Source organism: Saccostrea echinata, unplaced genomic scaffold (assembly GCF_033153115.1).
Source record: "Saccostrea echinata isolate AGI-Se365-2 ecotype Australia unplaced genomic scaffold, CSIRO_AGI_Sech_v1 ptg000028l, whole genome shotgun sequence".
In the NCBI taxonomy this organism is placed as follows: domain Eukaryota; kingdom Metazoa; phylum Mollusca; class Bivalvia; order Ostreida; family Ostreidae; genus Saccostrea; species Saccostrea echinata.
The window spans coordinates 17,231,461-17,249,765 of NW_026889777.1; the positions used below are offsets into that span (position 1 = coordinate 17,231,461).

At 33.2% G+C, this 18,305-nt stretch overlaps 1 long non-coding RNA gene across 1 annotated transcript; it reads right to left on the reverse strand.

Moving 5' to 3' along the window:
• Positions 1-13,475: 13,475 nt before the first annotated feature.
• On the reverse strand, positions 13,476-15,675 carry LOC133194200 (uncharacterized). Its single transcript, XR_009722051.1, has 4 exons — positions 15,578-15,675; positions 15,075-15,181; positions 14,696-14,784; positions 13,476-14,325 (listed from the first exon to the last, which is right to left on the reverse strand). It is a non-coding gene; the product is annotated as an uncharacterized LOC133194200 (long non-coding RNA).
• Positions 15,676-18,305: the final 2,630 nt, after the last annotated feature.

Genomic DNA, 18,305 nt, shown 5'->3' on the forward strand with positions numbered 1-18,305 from the left:
TCGAATTTTTAAATAAATTCTTCTCCAAAAGAATATGAAAACAACTCACATGAAAATTGTAACAAGTTGTCGAAAGATCTGGTCTTCAAAGATTATATCTCTTTACCGTTGTCTTATTTTCATGAACCATGCTCAAAGATAACAATAATACGTTGGGGTGATTTATAGTTTCCATTTTATGGTCAATTGATCCTACCCATTTGTATTTCTAATTATTTTAGTAATGTTTGCCAGTTTCACGTTGGTTTTATTTACTGTGTGTAAATTCTTTTGTAAACTGATTGTGTGCATTTATCACAATACAGCAAAATGACAATCAATTTAAACGTTAAAAGTCGATATATGTCTATATTTCTATTTAAATCTCAATCTTTTTAATCAAATTTGAAAACATATACTCCTTAAAATTACCATACAGCTACACATTACTAAGGAATTAAGGACATAGAATAGACATTGAACGAGGGGATAGGCAGGTGTGGGGGATCGGAGGTGAACTTCCCTTTCTTTTCAACTAATTTTGATACAATAACGTTGAAGGGATTTAGACGATACAATGATAACTCCATAAAGTGAGAAGTAAACATTGGGGGACAACAAAAAAACGACAAGAAAAAAATCACTGCAAAAAAACTAAGGAGGATTTAGAACTTTTGAAAAATTTTAATTCAATAACATAGCACACTTACCATTCTACTGCAAAAAAGGGTGTGTGTGTGGAGGTGGGGGGAGTGTCAATGTTTACAGCAAAAACACTATCCTTAGAACATTGAAGCCTCCCCCTACCCTTCTGAGCCCCGTATACAACGAGCCTGCTGCTAGAAGTGATGATCAACATAATTCAATACAATAAAATATCTTAAAATATCTTAATTCAAATTTAAATGCCCCAACATATTGACTATCGTAGTATCGTCTTTCGTCCAATTTCACTGTCAAACTCATCAAATTTGTCGATCTTACCGTTTACCGTCGGGTTGTTTTGATAAAACTTTGAGGTACCCCTTTACTTTTACAAATTTGTTTCTATTAAGATTCTATTTTAAAACCGTTTTCTCTCTTGTTTGAGCGAATCTCGACGCTACCATCACTACAAATCTGACGTCTTTTCTGAAAAGACTCGCTATTCTCACTTCAAAAAGGGAACATTATGGAAAATGTATTCCGTAATGAGACATTTCACTAATATTTCAATAATCTGTTAACTATCATGGTCTTCAGAAACATATAGTGACCATATTAATGATCAATGGTTTTATTATATCATCATGTATCATATCAATAAATAGTTATTTGGTCTATCACATGTTAACATTCGGAGATCAGACTTAAATATTTAGATTTAAAGAGCAAAAATATATAACTCATTCTATAACCATGATAAAAAATATGAATGCAAAGTTTGAATCTTTAACTTTACAAATAAAATAAGCTTTAGAATACTGAAAAATGATAAACACAAATTAATTACATGGATAACAAACATATATGATAGTCCCTATCTGAAAAGATAGGCGTCTTAATGTATTTTAGTACCATTTCTTTAAAAGCGTACTTGTAAGACATTTTTTCTTATTTGTTTCTAATAGTTTAAGTACAAAAACAATTTGCACTATTTGCAAAAGATCTCCAAAGGTTTCAGAGAAGTCTGTTTTAAACATAACCGTCCATACATCAATGAAAAGTCAGAAATCAACTGATACTTAAAATCTATCAAATAAATTATCTGATACATGTCTATAAATAATCCTTACATTTCAAGTCAAAGTGACTTACCTTGCGTTAACTTTGGATTTAAAATTGTGTAATTCAAAATATGCTTGATACTATTAACATGTAATATATTGATTATCCCAAAACATTTAATTGATCTGATCTGAAAGAAGCGCTTTCGAAATGCAATAAAAATGGGAATGAATAAGCAATACTGGAGCTTTACAGACATAGAGTTAATTTCGTGGTACCTGGATTTTATCAGCTTACATGTTGAATAATTAAATGAAATTGAATAATCCCTGATACCACCTTTATTTCCAGTGTTCCGTGTAGGATCTGCTCATAATTTTTATTGTTTAAATGAACTTTTGAGAATGATCTCTCTTTGATATCTTCACGTTTCGTTTTTAAGATTATTTAATGCATCATAAAAGTACAGGGGCTTATAATAAATTGTATCATAAAGTTTATTTTAAATTGCTGATATTTTTATGTACTTGAATTGCATACGCCATTGAAACCTACATCTTGTGGTTACTTTTGTGAATAGTGTAATCTTCTTTCAATACTAGGAAAAAATAAACTTTGGATAGTTATTTAAAGATTTTGTTTTTCAAGGGATTGATTTAATGTGAGAATTACCAATATCTTAGAAAATTTCGCGCTTTCTTTAAATTAAGCATTGAATTATTATTTCCGTTATCGGTAGTTGTATAACAGCCATCTGGCTTACCGACAAATTGAATGCAATTTGTAAAAGTTATACCTCGTGTTAATCAAAGGAGGAAAAGTAGAAACTTAAATTCGCAGATTTGGCAAAAATGATTAGAATCAAAAGTTAAGTTTTCTTAAACTTATTACAACCTTGCAACATGATAATTTAAAATGCAGGCTTTTTGAGATAATAGAAGAAATACTTCTTCGATAGAAATGACTCTCGAAAATTTTCATATTTAAAGATTAGTCGTCTACAAAAATCACTTCGTTTAAATTCATTCGGATGCTACAGATGCGAACTCAGATGTTGAATTTAAAACGATAAATAGACATAAATGAACTCTCTTGTTGTGGCCTTTAACTTAACTTTGATTTTATATTGTTGGCTTTTTTATCAATTAAAAGTATTCATTTTCATTAATAAGCTGATTCGATATGTCCAACTAGCCTCGATATAAAGGACAATACAGTTTGAAGCATCCCTTTGATATTTGGATGTTTTAGTAACATTAAGATATATGTTTTCAATAAAAGTACTCATTTATTTATCATCTGATTCGTCATATCCCAATAACCTCGAAATAAAGGAAAATAGTTATATATTTGGATGTTTCAGTAGAGAAATGCTTTGATGGTAGAAGAACAAAAAATTACGATAAACCTGACGAGTTCATCAAATTCTTTTGTGTGTGTGTGTGTGGGGGGGGGGGGGGGGGTAGCAATATACGAAGGCTGTTCAAAAGTTAAGCAGATCTGTTGCTTATCTTATCTACTCAGCATAAATATTCATATACCATTTCTGGCATGGCTTACACTAGTAGAGTGTATTCTATTTGTGTTTTAAGCCTCAATCTGCCGATATTTTGAACTATTGTGTGAGGTCAACAGTCCAGATAATTTTCATCCCGATCTTGGATTGCCTTTTACTGAAGTCTTTGTAAATTCTATGGTTGTTATAATGACCTTGTAAACAAATAGAACCTTACATTGGGTAGTATTTGTGCTGACATGTTTCATACTAATTGTTATAGCTCTGTTTTTATACTAAACTTTGACTACGGACTTCCGTCTACCTGATCAATACATAGGTTTAACGCCGGGTGTGACCGGTCAACAGGGGATGAATACTCCTCTTAGGCACCTGATTCAACCTCTGGAATTTCTGGGGTCCGTGTTTATGCCCTTTTGTCAAATTTGTATTGTTTGTGGAATTTTTAAAATCGATCACATTTTTTCATTCTTGACAAATAAAATATTGTCGCCTGGGGACATAGTACAAAGCAGTAGAATTCTGTGTGTCAGACGTTAAAAAAATATTTTTTGACTTTTTTCTCCTGCTAGAATTCCAAAATTGATTACTTCAGTCAGCTGCAAACTTAGACAAATTTCTCTGAGATTTTTTTCCACTATGCTTCCATTTTTCATCGTATATATAAAAATTTGCTACTTGTAGAGAGAATAAGATTAAAACATTGAGACAACATTGGGGCATTCTGAGCGACTACCCGTCCCATCACTGCCTTTTTGACATCCTGAGTGATTGACTGTCCTATCTCTGCCATTTTGAAATCCTGATCGACTGGCTGTCCAATAACTGTTATCATGACATTCTGACATTTTGAGCGGCCCAATCACTGTTATAGAGACTGGGTTCGATTAAAGTTTTGGAACTGTTGCTGTGGAAGATAATTTTTTTGACATATGGACTCTTTGGTTGCCTTTTCCATGTGCTTCTTTGTTGATGAATACTTCTCCAACATTTGTAGCTGAACCTTATTCAGATATTTTCAAGACTTCAGTTAGAGTCTGAAGGCACTATAGAAAATCTTAATTCTATTATTATTAAGATAAGTAGAAGTAGTAGTCTATCCCCTTTTTATCGGCATGGTATCTCAGAGATCGATTACTGGTTTCTTGAAAGTCCAGTTGAAATGTATGAGTATGCTCGAAACATTCCGAGTACGAGCATTCAATATCGAACGCCCCGCTTGAAACCCAAAATGTCTCTGGTCAACCTCTCAATCAATTTGAGATATTTAGTTGAAAAATAAAACCATGGGAGATGTTAGAGTTATTGAATCTATATTGGTGAATATTGGCACTCGGTCACACCCGTCATGTGCTCCTTGTCATTATCTGGCAAACGGAAAAAAATCCGTACAGCATTTAGAGTGTAAATAATGTCCTAACCATTAGTATGAAAAACGTCAGTCAGCATTCGACTTAATGATAGCATTATTATTATTCATAGCATTTTTAAAAATATTTTCCTAATGTACTGAAAAATTTTACAATAGAGAAGAGAAAATGAAATCATACATTTCTGGGAATCGTGCTGACTCTGTCATTTGATTTCTATGCATCCATGCATTCTGCATGATGTAATAAAATACGTAATGTAAGAGGATTCAACCAATGAATTAAATATGAAAATATAAAACGTATCAAAATACAACAGAGAAAATTCGAAGTGCTCTATTATATTTTTCATTTCTAATTTGTCTCATTCAATTCTATTTTGTCAATGAAAGTTAGAATTCTGGAAAAGATTTACCACCACACAAACAGTCCATCACTAAGTACACCTTTCCGTAGACAACGAGAAGAATTTTGGATAAGAAAGCTTGGGACAGCCTTTCCCTCTGGATGTTATGACAATGTCGATATTGTTGGAAATCTTTCCAGTCCACAGTGTAGCAATGTAAATGTGATGGGACTTTTTAACCATACACAGAGACGTAAGCGAAGTCAGGGGCATCGGTCTTACAATAAACCTTTAATACACGATGTCTCTTTTGATTCATTACTACCTTACGTAAATCAACAGTTAGGTCTACATCATATTCGCACCAAACTTTACTCTGTCCCTTTGAAACTTTTAAATAGTCTTCTTGAAAAGGTCAAGGAAAGTCCATTTTTTGATTCCTCGACACCAGAATATAGGCTCGGATCTGTAGTTAAGATATTGCCAATCATAGGCTTTTTAAACCCCCATGTTTTACTGAAGAAAATGCAGCTAAATTAATCCGGTTTTTCCTTAAACTTCAATATGCCAACAAAGGAATTGACGCGGTTAATATAAGTAATATTCTTAATCACAAAAGGGTCCAGTCTTGTATTCCACCATATTTCAAGTTAAAGACTACACCTTGTATTTCCTACAAATATACATCGACTATTGCTTCCAAACTTTTTAATTACAAGAAAACTTTACAGGGCCTGGATATCGAATATCTGAAACATAATCCTCCATCGTGTTCATGTTCTTCTTCGCCCTATAACTATAGTCCTGCTGGACACGTTATTACTGGTGACTTAAATATAGTTAATAATGAGGACCTTAGATCACTAATTTTAAAAGGTCCTAAATTTAGGGAACCCAGATCCTTCAATTGGCGTAAGAATTTCATAAATATTATGGATTCTGTAGAGGACTACGCCAGGCGATGGGCCAGACATGAAAAAGAAGACCTTGACACTTTGTCAGAATGGATTAAATGTATCAGATGTATGTTAAAATCGCGCATTAAAAGATTGAGAGGCAATATGAAAGCCATCTATCCTTCTGTATTCAATAATCCAGAAGTGAAAAAAGAATCAGATAGATTACATGATCAGTATGTACTGGTCCCTGCTGACAAAGCAGGTAACAACATGGTCTTCGTTTGTAATGCTCATTATATTAAATGTATTTTAGAGGAACCTGGATTTAATTCTACAAGTGGTAATCCAACTTATACTCATAGTTCCCTTTCTAAGGAAGAAATTCTTCAAAATCATATGTCAGTTTTGAATATTTTTAATATTCCAAACAACCACAATGAATTCGAATTACCATATTTATATTGGATTCCGAAACATCATAAATCCTTACAAACAAAGATACATAGCGGGTTCCAGTAAATGTTTAACCAGGCCTCTATATCTCCTATCTTTACTCCTCACTAAGATATTAACAGCGCAGCACAGTTAAGGCTGCAGTAAGGAGGCGGGGCCTAATTTTTACGGGAAATGCTTACTATGACATCACACAAATGTATATGTTCTTCAAATTACCACAAAATGAAATGATTTGCTATTTTAAACTGTTGGATAGCTTTAAACTACATCAATACTTACTATTGCATGTATTTTTGTCGTTGGTTTAATCCCACAGAGCAATATATAAACAATTCACTGATCGCAATGCACTTGTCAATGTGACGTCATATCGCAAAATTTGACGCAGTTTGTATGCAGTGAGAGGCAGATCAAGTTATATTTTATACAATGAAAAATGTATTTTGTGAGTAAATAAAATATATTTGCAGATATATAAGAGGCCATTAACTTGGATGCGATGTATATTTTATGATTTTAATCATATACTTCCCGCACATATCCTAGACAAGCGATACTGCCGTATATTTGTATGCAGATTCATTGAAGGGTAATAGAAGGGTCGTAATAAATCGATATATTGCAAGGGCATACCCTCAATGAATTATGACAAGCTTTTACACATAAACTCAAGAGGTATGAAGATATTTGAAATGCGCTGCGAACCTGATGAAATCTTGCAAATGAATTAATTATATCTATATTTAATGTACTTGACCAGCAAAATATTCAGCATACGGTCTAACAAACGTAATTTTAGCAGTCATATAGTAGAATCTATATAGGTTCGCAGCACTTTTCACAAACTACAAAGAGTGTTGAAAATAATTATAAATTAAACTAAGATTTTCAACTGGTTATGCCCTTGCAATATTGGAATTTATAGATGACCTCAATACTGCAGGTATATTTGCTAAAATCACGTGACTGCCACATTACGTCACAAGTCTAGGTAAGAAATCTAATCGTCCCCAACATGTAGTTTTCAACCACATTACATTTGTCTGATAATAGTAAAGTCCAAAAAAGAATCGCCCATCCTTGTAAAGAATGTATTTTCTATATAAAAAATTCGCCGATATTTCCATTTGTCACCTTAACTGTACTGCGAGTGGTGAAGGAGAAACTTCAAGAGTACTCTGCAACAATATATTCGAGAAGTGGTGTAAATCAGATGTGGATACTTGAAAATTCCAAGGAACTTTTGGAAAATTTGAAATCACAAGATTTTACCAAAATCAACAGCTTAAAAACTTACGACTTTTCAACTTTATACACAACCATTCCCCACGATAAAATTAAAGTCCAGGCTTCTTGATATCATTGACAGCTGCTTTTTCAATAAAAATGGAACTCGTAAATATACTTACCTTGTCATTGGTCATTTGCAAAATTATTTTGTTAAAAAACATTCTGATTGTACACACAAGTACTCTGAATTTGACATCAAAAAGATGCTTGAGTTTCTGATTGACAATATCTATGTGGTTTTTGGAGACCAGGTCTTCCAACAATCTATTGGAATTCCTATGGGTACCAATTGCGCCCCGTTATTAGCAGACCTTTTTTAGTATTCATATGAAGCAGAATTTGTCCAAAATCTTGTACGTGAAAAGAAGAAAACACTTGCTGTGGCGTTCAACTCGACATTTAGATATATCAACGACGTATTGTCAATTAACAATGGCTATTTTCATTCTTATGTCGATACGATATATCCTGGTGAGCTTGAGATAAAAGATACCACAGAGTCTGACACATCTGTTTCATATTTGGATATTTTACTTGAAAAAGACGTTAATGGTAATCTAACAACAAAGCTTTATGATAAACGTGATGACTTTAACTTTTCAATCGTCAACTTCCCTTACTTATGCAGCAATATACCTTCATCACCTGCATACGGGGTATATATCTCTCAGTTTATTCGATACGTAAGAGCATGCTCTACGTATGTACAATTTCTAAAACGAGGTAAATTATTGACAAATAAGTTGATGAAACAAGAATATCAGCTGTCTCGTTTAAAATCATCATTTCGTAAGTTCTATGGTCGATACAATGACCTTGTCAGCAAATACACTTTATCATTGAGTCAAATGCTGACTGACGTTTTTCATACTAATTGTTAGGCCATTATTTACACACCGAATTGTCGACAGATTTTTCCGTTATTTCCCGATCATGACAAGGAGCACACGGCGGGTGTGACCGGTCGGCAGGGGATGCTCACTCCTCCATGGCACCTGATCCCATCTCTGATGTTTGGAGGTCCGTGTTTGCTCTGCTCCTATTTTGTATTGTATAATGGATTTTTGAGCTTGAATACTGTTCGTTATCTCCATATATTTCATTCAAACGAATATAAATTAATTATTCAGAATACAAAACAATAATACATGAAAAGATAAATAAGAGCTTGTATAACATCTTTTTCTCCACGTATTCACTTACATAAAACAAATGTGTTATTGTGTCGATTTAAACCAAAAACAAATATTTCCGTGTTTTTAATTCAGTGATAATAGTTGCTAAATCGAAAAATCCGCGTATTTTTTCCCTTCGTTATCGCTGCAGGTACTATAGGCAAGGCTCCTCTCAGAAACTTTTAAACATATGTACAAACACCACCAAGGAATACTGTAAAATATCAAATAGCCATAATGTAAAGAACAAAGAAAAGCTGATCTAAGCAATCTCTATAATGATATACGGAGGCAAAGAACAGTAATCTAGCTCAAAAGTCCATTGAAACAATAATAATCGGGAGCAGAGCAAACACAGACCTTTAAAAGCATCAGAGGTGGGATCAGGTGCTATTGATGAGAAAGCATCTTCTGTCGACCGGTCACATCCGCCGTGTGATCCTTTCCATGATTAGGCAAACTGAAAAATCCATTGACAATTCACTGTATAAATAATGGCCTAACTATTAGTTTGAAAAAATGTCAGCCAGCATTTAACTTAATGATAAATTGTATTTGCTGACAAGGTCATTGTATCAACCATTAAACTTGAGAAAATGTTGACTTCAAACGAGAATGTGATATCCTTGTTTCATCAACATGTTTGTCAATTGCTTGCTTCGTTTTAGAAATTGTTCGAACGTTTGACAACATTTTGTAGATCGAATGGTCGATACAATGACCTTGTCTGCAAATACAATCTATCATTAACTCGAATTTTGACTGACATTTTTCATTCAAACATTTTTACATTTTTATATTGTCTACGATTTTTTTTTCTGTTTGCCCCATCATGACAGGGAGCACGGTGTTCCCGGTCGACAAGGGACGCTTACTCCTCCATTGCGCCTGATCCCACTTGCGATACTTTTAGAGCACTGCTCCAATTTTGTATTGTTTCAATGGACTTTTGATTACTGCTGTTATCTTCATATTTCATTCATTTGCAATAGCATTTTAAAGTGATATGGACGATGATTTGACATGTTTGTTATGATGTGATTTTTTACTATGGAATTCTATACGATTATGGACTCTTTCGGTGGAGAATATGGTTTGTTATTCACCAAAAAATATCAATATTGACCGAGGCGAAGCCTGTTTGTATAGATTATAAATTGGCTATTTATAGACTACTGCACGTGTACATGAATTGGCGTATTCAAAATTTAGCGCAATCACTAGGTATGGAGTTGGAGAAATCATGAATTAGCGCTATACATGTCCTTGCCATAAATTGCATTTATAAATAATTTCTTAGCGGTATTCATGAATTAGCGCATCGTTGTCTGCGCAAAAGCCGCTAAAATATGAAGCCCACTTTTTTTAAGTACACATACAGTATATAATCTGTATGCAAATTAATATGAAAATTCTCGTTTTTTTATTTCGACTTTTGATATTGATGTGTTCTTCAGGAGTGACTCTGATGGCCAAACATACAATGATCAAACAAATGACACATTTGTTTGATCATTGTATGTTTTGCCATCAGAGTCACTCCTGAAGCCTTCGTTTTAAACTATAATAAGTGCATACATTGTCAATATTTTCCTATCCTCTATGATCATGAAACTAAAATATGAGCACTTTTTCTAAATTGATTTAATTTCTAAATATAAATACAGAGTTTCAAAGCACAATACCAAGAGATTATAATTTTTATTAATAATTTTGTTCACAAAATGTAAATGGAACAGGACAGGAGACATAACCTCTCCCTATAACAAGGTCAAGGTGAATACACAGTATAATATAAATCCAATTAACAAACATTGTAGAAAAAGAAACACGAAAAGGGAAGAGTAAAATACAGTGATGTACCGGTTTGGAAATATTGACAAGTTAAATATATGGCAATGTCTGAATAAAACGCTTTGTTGCTGGCATATATGCATGTACTACTTAAAATATTTGGATATTATTGAGTCCATGATCTGGACTAAGATATAATAATAGCTCAAATTCAGATATATTATTCCCATCAATAATATTTTGAATTGTTTGAAAAAGTACATCTCTAGAAGGTGAACATTTTGGAGAAGCAAAAACGTAATGTTAAGCATCTGTACAACAATATTAGTACAGCGTTCATACATTGGCATTTCTGATAAACATTGGTTACAAGGATAAAAAGAGGTCACACTCCTCTGTCCCGGAAAAGAGGTCATACTCCTCTGTCCCGGAAAAGAGGTCACACTCCTGTTCCAGAAACGGATTTCCTGAGCGTCAGGCAGGACAAAGATTAATTTTTCAATAGTGCGAAACTGAAGGTTAACAGCTAGCAAGCTAAATTTTGTGCAAGCTGATTTACATCGGAATTTGTGTACTGCGTTTTAACAACACCTAGCAGAAGAAATAATTATATTATTGATGCAAAATATTAATATGTTTACTTCCTTAGTTATTTGCATGCAACTGATTATTCCATGCGATTCTCTATACGGACCTGTCCGTGTGACCTTTTCTTTTGTGTTTCTATACTACTGGATCAGTCCATTTGTCTTCTTAATCAGGCGACATACCTAAATTTTTTGGAACAATTGTGCATTTTGTGATAAAAGCGTAGAATTTTGTATGTAAGTAGAGTAGTATATTACAAACATATCTGGATATTTGGCCACTTCATTCGATACCTCATATGACCTTGGCTGTCGATTTCTAAAATGGCTGACCAACGCAAGCATTTTCAAGCATACTTCTCTTTAACGTTTAAATAAAAAACACTCTGCAATATTTATAAATGTAAATACATTTGTATGTGTTTTATAATTCAGAAAAATTGGTAACGCTGATGTTTTATCAACTCGCTGAGGTTAAGTATACGCCGGCTGTTGCTATTTATAGTATAATCTTTCTAAATTGAAAATACTAAAAATCTATGAGAAAAGTTAAAGCTTATTTTTTAAAAGAGACAATCAAGACTTATCTGCGATAAAACATGCCATTTTAGAGACAAGATGCCAACCCTTAAAAATTGACTACATTATTGTTTGATTAACTCGCAGCGTTCAACCTGTAACTGTTGTTACTATTTATAGTATAATTTGAACTTTTATTTGATCATATACGGCCATATTGATCGATTAAAAATTAACATAATAGAACATTTATTGCAAAATAAATTGTGTTAAACATGTAACGCTTAACAAATCTGGAGTTACTAGTGTATTGAAAACTGGCATATACTAAAATTGTTAACCTTACGCATAAGACAAATACATTCATAAAGTTTGATTATGTCTACTAAGGGTTTTGAACTTGTTGACTGTGGATCATTATAGCCACTTCTACATCAAAAGAAAGTCTTCCTCGAACAAGTTGGAAATTGTGTTTGATTTGCCAAAAACAAAAAGCTGGGGTGCTATCAAGTCCAATACTACCGAAGAGAAAGAACTCCAGAGGCGGCTACATTTCATTGGCCAAAAACTTGTTGGAATTCCAGAACCTTGGGCAATTACCCTTTCATTTAGAAAGACTCGATGAAGGGCATGGCATTGAAGAATCTATGGTTAAAACAGTGCTGTTTACCATCAATCATGTAAACTCAGGTACAATAGTACAAAGTTAGGGCGAAAAAAGAGATCACTACAAACAGACAATGAGAGTGAAAATTTGAGCAATATTTGCAAGCGTACAAGGTCTCAAAGTTTCGCAAGCAGTATCGAACACGCAAAGTGCTTCTTCTGTGAAAAAAACTGATGACGCAGGTGATCTTCATGAAGTAACCACACTACAGATGGGCAAGCGGGTTCGAGACAGTGCTGTTTATCTTGAAGACACAGAGCTATTAGCCTCTCCGCACAGCACACTTAAGAATTCTGATTCTGTGGTATTTTATGCAATTAGAACATTCTATCCCTAGATCTAAAAGTAAAAGAATTTGAAAACTACAATATTTAATAAATTTCTTAATATTTCAATAGATCAAGATAAATTAATTGAATACGTTATGATTCTTTACCTGGATGTATTTTTCTCAAATGTTATAAAGTGAACAATGGAAGTTTCTGTTTGTCATTATTATCTTTTATTAACCATTTTTTCCTGGGGGTAGTGCAACGTACCCTTGTTGAAAATGCATTTTGTATGCTCAAAATTTACACCTTAATACAATTTAATTTTGTCAATGTCTAAAAAATAACCTGCTTAAGTGTATAAAGGGTCCTTAAAACTAGAAATGGGGTACAAACTTGAGTTAAAAATTCAGATATTTTTTTCATATAAATTTGAAGGAAAAAATCTTCCTGTGTTTGTACGTTAGTACAAAATAAACTTTCAAGATTTTAGTCATGTATAAAATAAAGATATTCATTCCCAATCCAATGCTTATCCTAGTCTGTTCTCAGTTTATGGTTCTAGGCATGGACTTTGATACATATTTCAGAAATCTTTAATGGTTCTAGGGTATCATAAGAAGAAATTACATTGTAAAAGACCGTTGAATGATCAAAACAGTCAGTGTTCTTCACTAGTGACACACAAACTTAAGGGGTTAAGGAAAATGTTCACATATTGTTGAACAAATGAATTGCATTCAACAGTTCAGATTGCTAGGTTTGAAGAACAAACATAAGTGTTCCTCAGCATTGCATATTCCAAGAGGAATCAAAAATCAATTCTGTATTGATATCATAGATGTTAATCCAAAGATACCCATAAAAGATTTTCAAAAGAAATAAAAACAAGGTACGGATATACAGAAAAGTTTAATGATATTGAACATTTCATATAAAAGTAATAATAAAATTGTTTATGTTAAATTGAAAAAGTATTATTTTTCTTCTATCAAATTTCCCTTGGCAGTGATATACATTTATAGGGTTAGATGTTTGAATATTTAATTCGTATCAGTCGTTTCTCATTCTATCATCACACCACTGTATAAATCATTTACTTATATCAGTATGAGATATATTTTTGGGAATTTCATCTATGACAGTGCTTCACATTTCATAATGTTATCTGTGTTATTTATCGCCTTTATGAACTATACACTTAATTATGCAATTCAGCACATTGTGGATACCATAAGATTACATAAACAAACATGTATTATGCTATTGGAGTTCATTAGATAAGTGAAAAGTCTGCTTCTCCTGAAATCAGTGAAGTGAATGAAAGTCAATCACTCATCTTTAAACCTAACATAACATGCATAAGGTCAACACATGCACACAGTCAATCACTGACACACCAAACTTTGATGCTACACCCTTTAATCCAAAATTGTGTCTCAGCCTCATCAGTGTTGATATACAATTATGGACTATTTACGCAAAAAATACCAATAGTGACTGAGACAATTCATTTGTCATTTATATTGCCCCTTTTTTTCTACAAACAGTGGAATTGTTTTGATGTCAAAAAATCTAATAAATTTTCAATAATGTTTCACGTTGGTAAAAATAATACACACATCACTGACGTGTGTTTTTTCGTACTGTTTTCTTCATGACAAGTGGGCCTTGTTTTTCTCCTGCTGTTATGTGGAGTTGTAGACAATTACTTGTCTGTTCTGTAGGTTTTCTCTGTTTTTGTTGTAGTTCTACAACATGATAAAATTAATCCAAGGATTCCTTAAAAATGAAAAATAAAACTCTAAAGATCTATGAGTATAACACAAATAAATTAAAGTAAAATATAACAATATCTAAAATATGCTTTCTGATTAAATTAGAGAGAGATTTTAGAAGTATTGATTTACTTCAAATATGACTTCAAGTATTGATTTACTTGGTATTTAACTGCATAAAAACATGGATGTCAAGAATAAGTGGCTTAAGAAATTTTGATGCTTTGTGGAAACAGTTACTTTTGTTTTGCAGTTCCCATTCTCCATAATCATTTGTAAATTACATAACTTACTGGAAAACTAGGGTGTGGTGACTGGTGATGTTCCTTTTGTATATATATACATGAAGCCTGTTGACAATTCATTCGGACATTCTGTTATGACACACTGGTGAAGATTCTTCCTGTTTCCTCGTGTGCTCCATCATTGATCCTGAATACATGCAATATTTTATTAAAATATATATAATGCATTTGACTTGGAATTTTTAAATGCTTTTAAAATCTTGATCTCATAAACAAATTTGCAGTTAACTATCCTCAGTGCTTTTACCAAGACTAAATACTTATCGATAAGGTATAGTACAGAAATGACTATTCATCTGTGATTTTACTATGTCAAGTTTTCATGGTATAATGATATCTTCACTTGAATAAACATACTGGCTTTGTAACTAAGTTTCTTCATAACAGATACTTTTCTTAACATATCAGTAAGCTTACAACTCGTCTCCATAATCCCAAAGAAGTCTGCCTTCCTTGATGACTGTGACCCATCTGAGGGAACTGAATTTTGCTGTATACAGTCAGTATTTCATGATCCATAAATGCTACAATTAATTTAGATTCATAAAGCTATATACAATCACAAAATGTTTCAAAGATGAAGCATTGTAATATGACCCACAAAATATTTTTGCAGCATTCTCATTTAATATCGAGAATAATATTCACCGAGATTAGCTTTGAACGGTCAAGTCATAGTTTGAGCACTTCAGTGCAAAGTTTGTAAGTCACTATTGTACGTGATTGAACATAATCCAAACACTGCTCTTTTAATTGCCAATTATATTATCATTAACTTTGACATTAATATACCCGATTAACTTATTTTTTAACAGACAGTTTTGTTTCGGTCTTCCACCTGACATGCCTTTAACAGCTGTTTATGCAACGTAAACACTTGCTGTTCCGTGTTTTGGACTTAGGAAAGGAATAAATCTCACCTTGGGTATTCTTTCCGGGTGCCTCTTATCATAATTACATATATCCCATGCATAGGACCTCACAATTTTTCGCTATACAGCGGATATGTTGCATTTAACGATGTCATCTCGCACCTCCTACATCTGTGTGTTTGTCGGAGGTAATGGCGGACAATTTTTCCGCGATTCTGATTGGCTGTACGGAGATGGCAACTGCGTCACCCGTGACGACGTGGAAGCGTGAATAGGTTGTCTATGCCGCATTACTGTCTAGGAAAGGGATGACACAATTATTTTGCGTCAAATGTCACGAGTAAATTTTTGTGCCCTTTTCCCATTCACAGAGGCCAGTAGTATACTTTGCTTGATTTTACGTGATCACTATATATCTTCAAAACGAAAAAGGGAACCAACGTCAGCCCGAATTTACACGAGGTCAAACTGAAAAAACACCCCGTATTTTCAAAAAATTCCTTGCAGCCAGTGGAATAACATCTGGAATCATTCAGCAATAATTATTGTAGTATGATTCCACTTGTTATTTTATTAGCTGCAAGGAATTTTCTATAAGAAACGGAGGATTTTTTTTAGATCGACCCCATGCAAATTCAGGCTGACGTTGGTTCCCTTTTCCTTTTTGTATATTTAGTGATTACCAAAATCAAACATAATATGTTAACTGTCCTTGTGTGTTGAATGGGTGTGTTCTTTGTTCTTTTAACCTGATTTTATCTCATTAAAAATCTTATATGGGAAGGTAACACTAAAGCAATGAATTTGCAGTTTTCTTTATTATTCTATTCCGAAGTTTATCCCATAAGTGGACTAGTCCAATTACTTTTAACTATATCATAAACAAAACGCTATTTAACAAGCGATGTTTGCAAAGAAGATAAATGAATGTCACATCAGTTTCTTATTAAAGAATCGAAATAATTAAAATGGAAGGGACAAAAGCTTCTTAACGGGAAGAACTGGCCTAATATACATAAAAATGCTGTTACCTTCTAACCCATTCATGCAGGAGTGAGACATGTGTACACACACTCTGCCTGAATATCATAATAAAACCCTTGGTTTGAAAGGCAGTTTCAATTAATAACAATGTCATACAAGTAATTTCCATATACATTTCTCAAAAGATAAAGCCTCATTTTGATTTGAAGGTTTTCATTCCAAGACAATAAATAAAAATTTGTCTCCAGACAGAAGGAATTTTTTCAATATAGACGTCCACTTCAACAAAAGAAATAGGGTGCACTTTATTGTGATAATCTTTTGATAATCTTTTGTCAACATTTGGCTAACTTCTCTGGTGTATTGCCGTGCATCAAATAGACTGTTATTACCTTTTCATGTAGTTTACCATGCAGGTCCATATTCATGTCTTTACGACTTCAATTAGGCTTTTGAAAACATAGTTATTCGTCTTCAAAATCTTGAGAGTAAAATTATTTGTAAAGCAATCATGCTACAATTTAGACTTCATGAAGATAATTTATCTCTTTAATCAAGTTATTACAATTGGTATTATAAGTAGTTAACCTATTTCAGCTGCCTTTCGGTATTTCTGATCATTCAGAATGTTTTCCTTAAATACTTCATTTTTGTATAAAAACCATTCAAAGAATCTTCAATATCATGTCATATTAACTTCTTTTAAATGTTATATACATGCATGTACTGTACATTCAACTTATTGTCATGTTCTTAAAGATACAAGCAATGAAATTTTGTTCACTTTTTCATTCTTTTTATGAATCGTAAACAAGTTAAACTTTAAACAAGAGGTGCATGGGCCTTATCGCTCACCTGAGCACATCTATAAAATAGAAAAAAAAAGCAGCAATCAGTTCAGTATTGAAAAGTTTGAATATATAAGTGGTCCAAAATTACCACTCCCTCCCTTTCCCCAGGGGAAGAGGGAACATTATTTGAATATTCTTGTATCTACACTGAGGATGCTTCCATATTTCTTTGACTAGTGGCTTTAGATTTTTCAAGATTTTTTCCTATAGGTGTAATCTTCTGTTGTGACCCCGCGCCCCTTCCACATAATTTTTGAATCTACAATACCTATGGATGCTTCTGAATTTATTTGGCAAATCATATTGCTGTTCTTGAGAAGATGATTTTAAAAGATTTTTCTTATGTTTTTCTATGTAAAACCTTGATTGACCATTATGGCTCCTCCCTGTTGTAAAACTTTGATCTTTAAACTTGAATATACACTACCTGAGGATGCTTCCACATAAATACAAAAAATACTGGCTTTGCTGTTCTTGAGAAGAAGATTTTTAAATGTTTTTCCTATGTATTCCAATGAAAAAATTTGATCGCCTATTGTGGCCCAACCCTGCCCAAGGGGGTCAGGATTTGAACAAATTTGAATTAACACTACCGTTTGTTTAAAGATGCAATTGCTTTTTCACTTAATCGGAATTATCACCGCTTGGAAGAAAGCGTGGCCCTTCATTTGAACAAACTTATTTCCCCTCTACCCAGGGATACTTTGTGGCAATTTGCTTGAAATTGGCCTAGTGGTTGTTGAGAAGAAGTCGAAAATATGAAAAGTTTACAGACAGACAGACGGACGCCGGACAAAATGTGATCAGAAAAGCTCATTTGAGCCTTCGGCTCAGGTGAGCTAAAGAGCATTACGTTATGTATAGTCTCCAAATGCACGATAATAATTATTTTTTCAACACCTACCCCCCCCCCTCCAAAAAAATTGGACTGGAACGTTTAT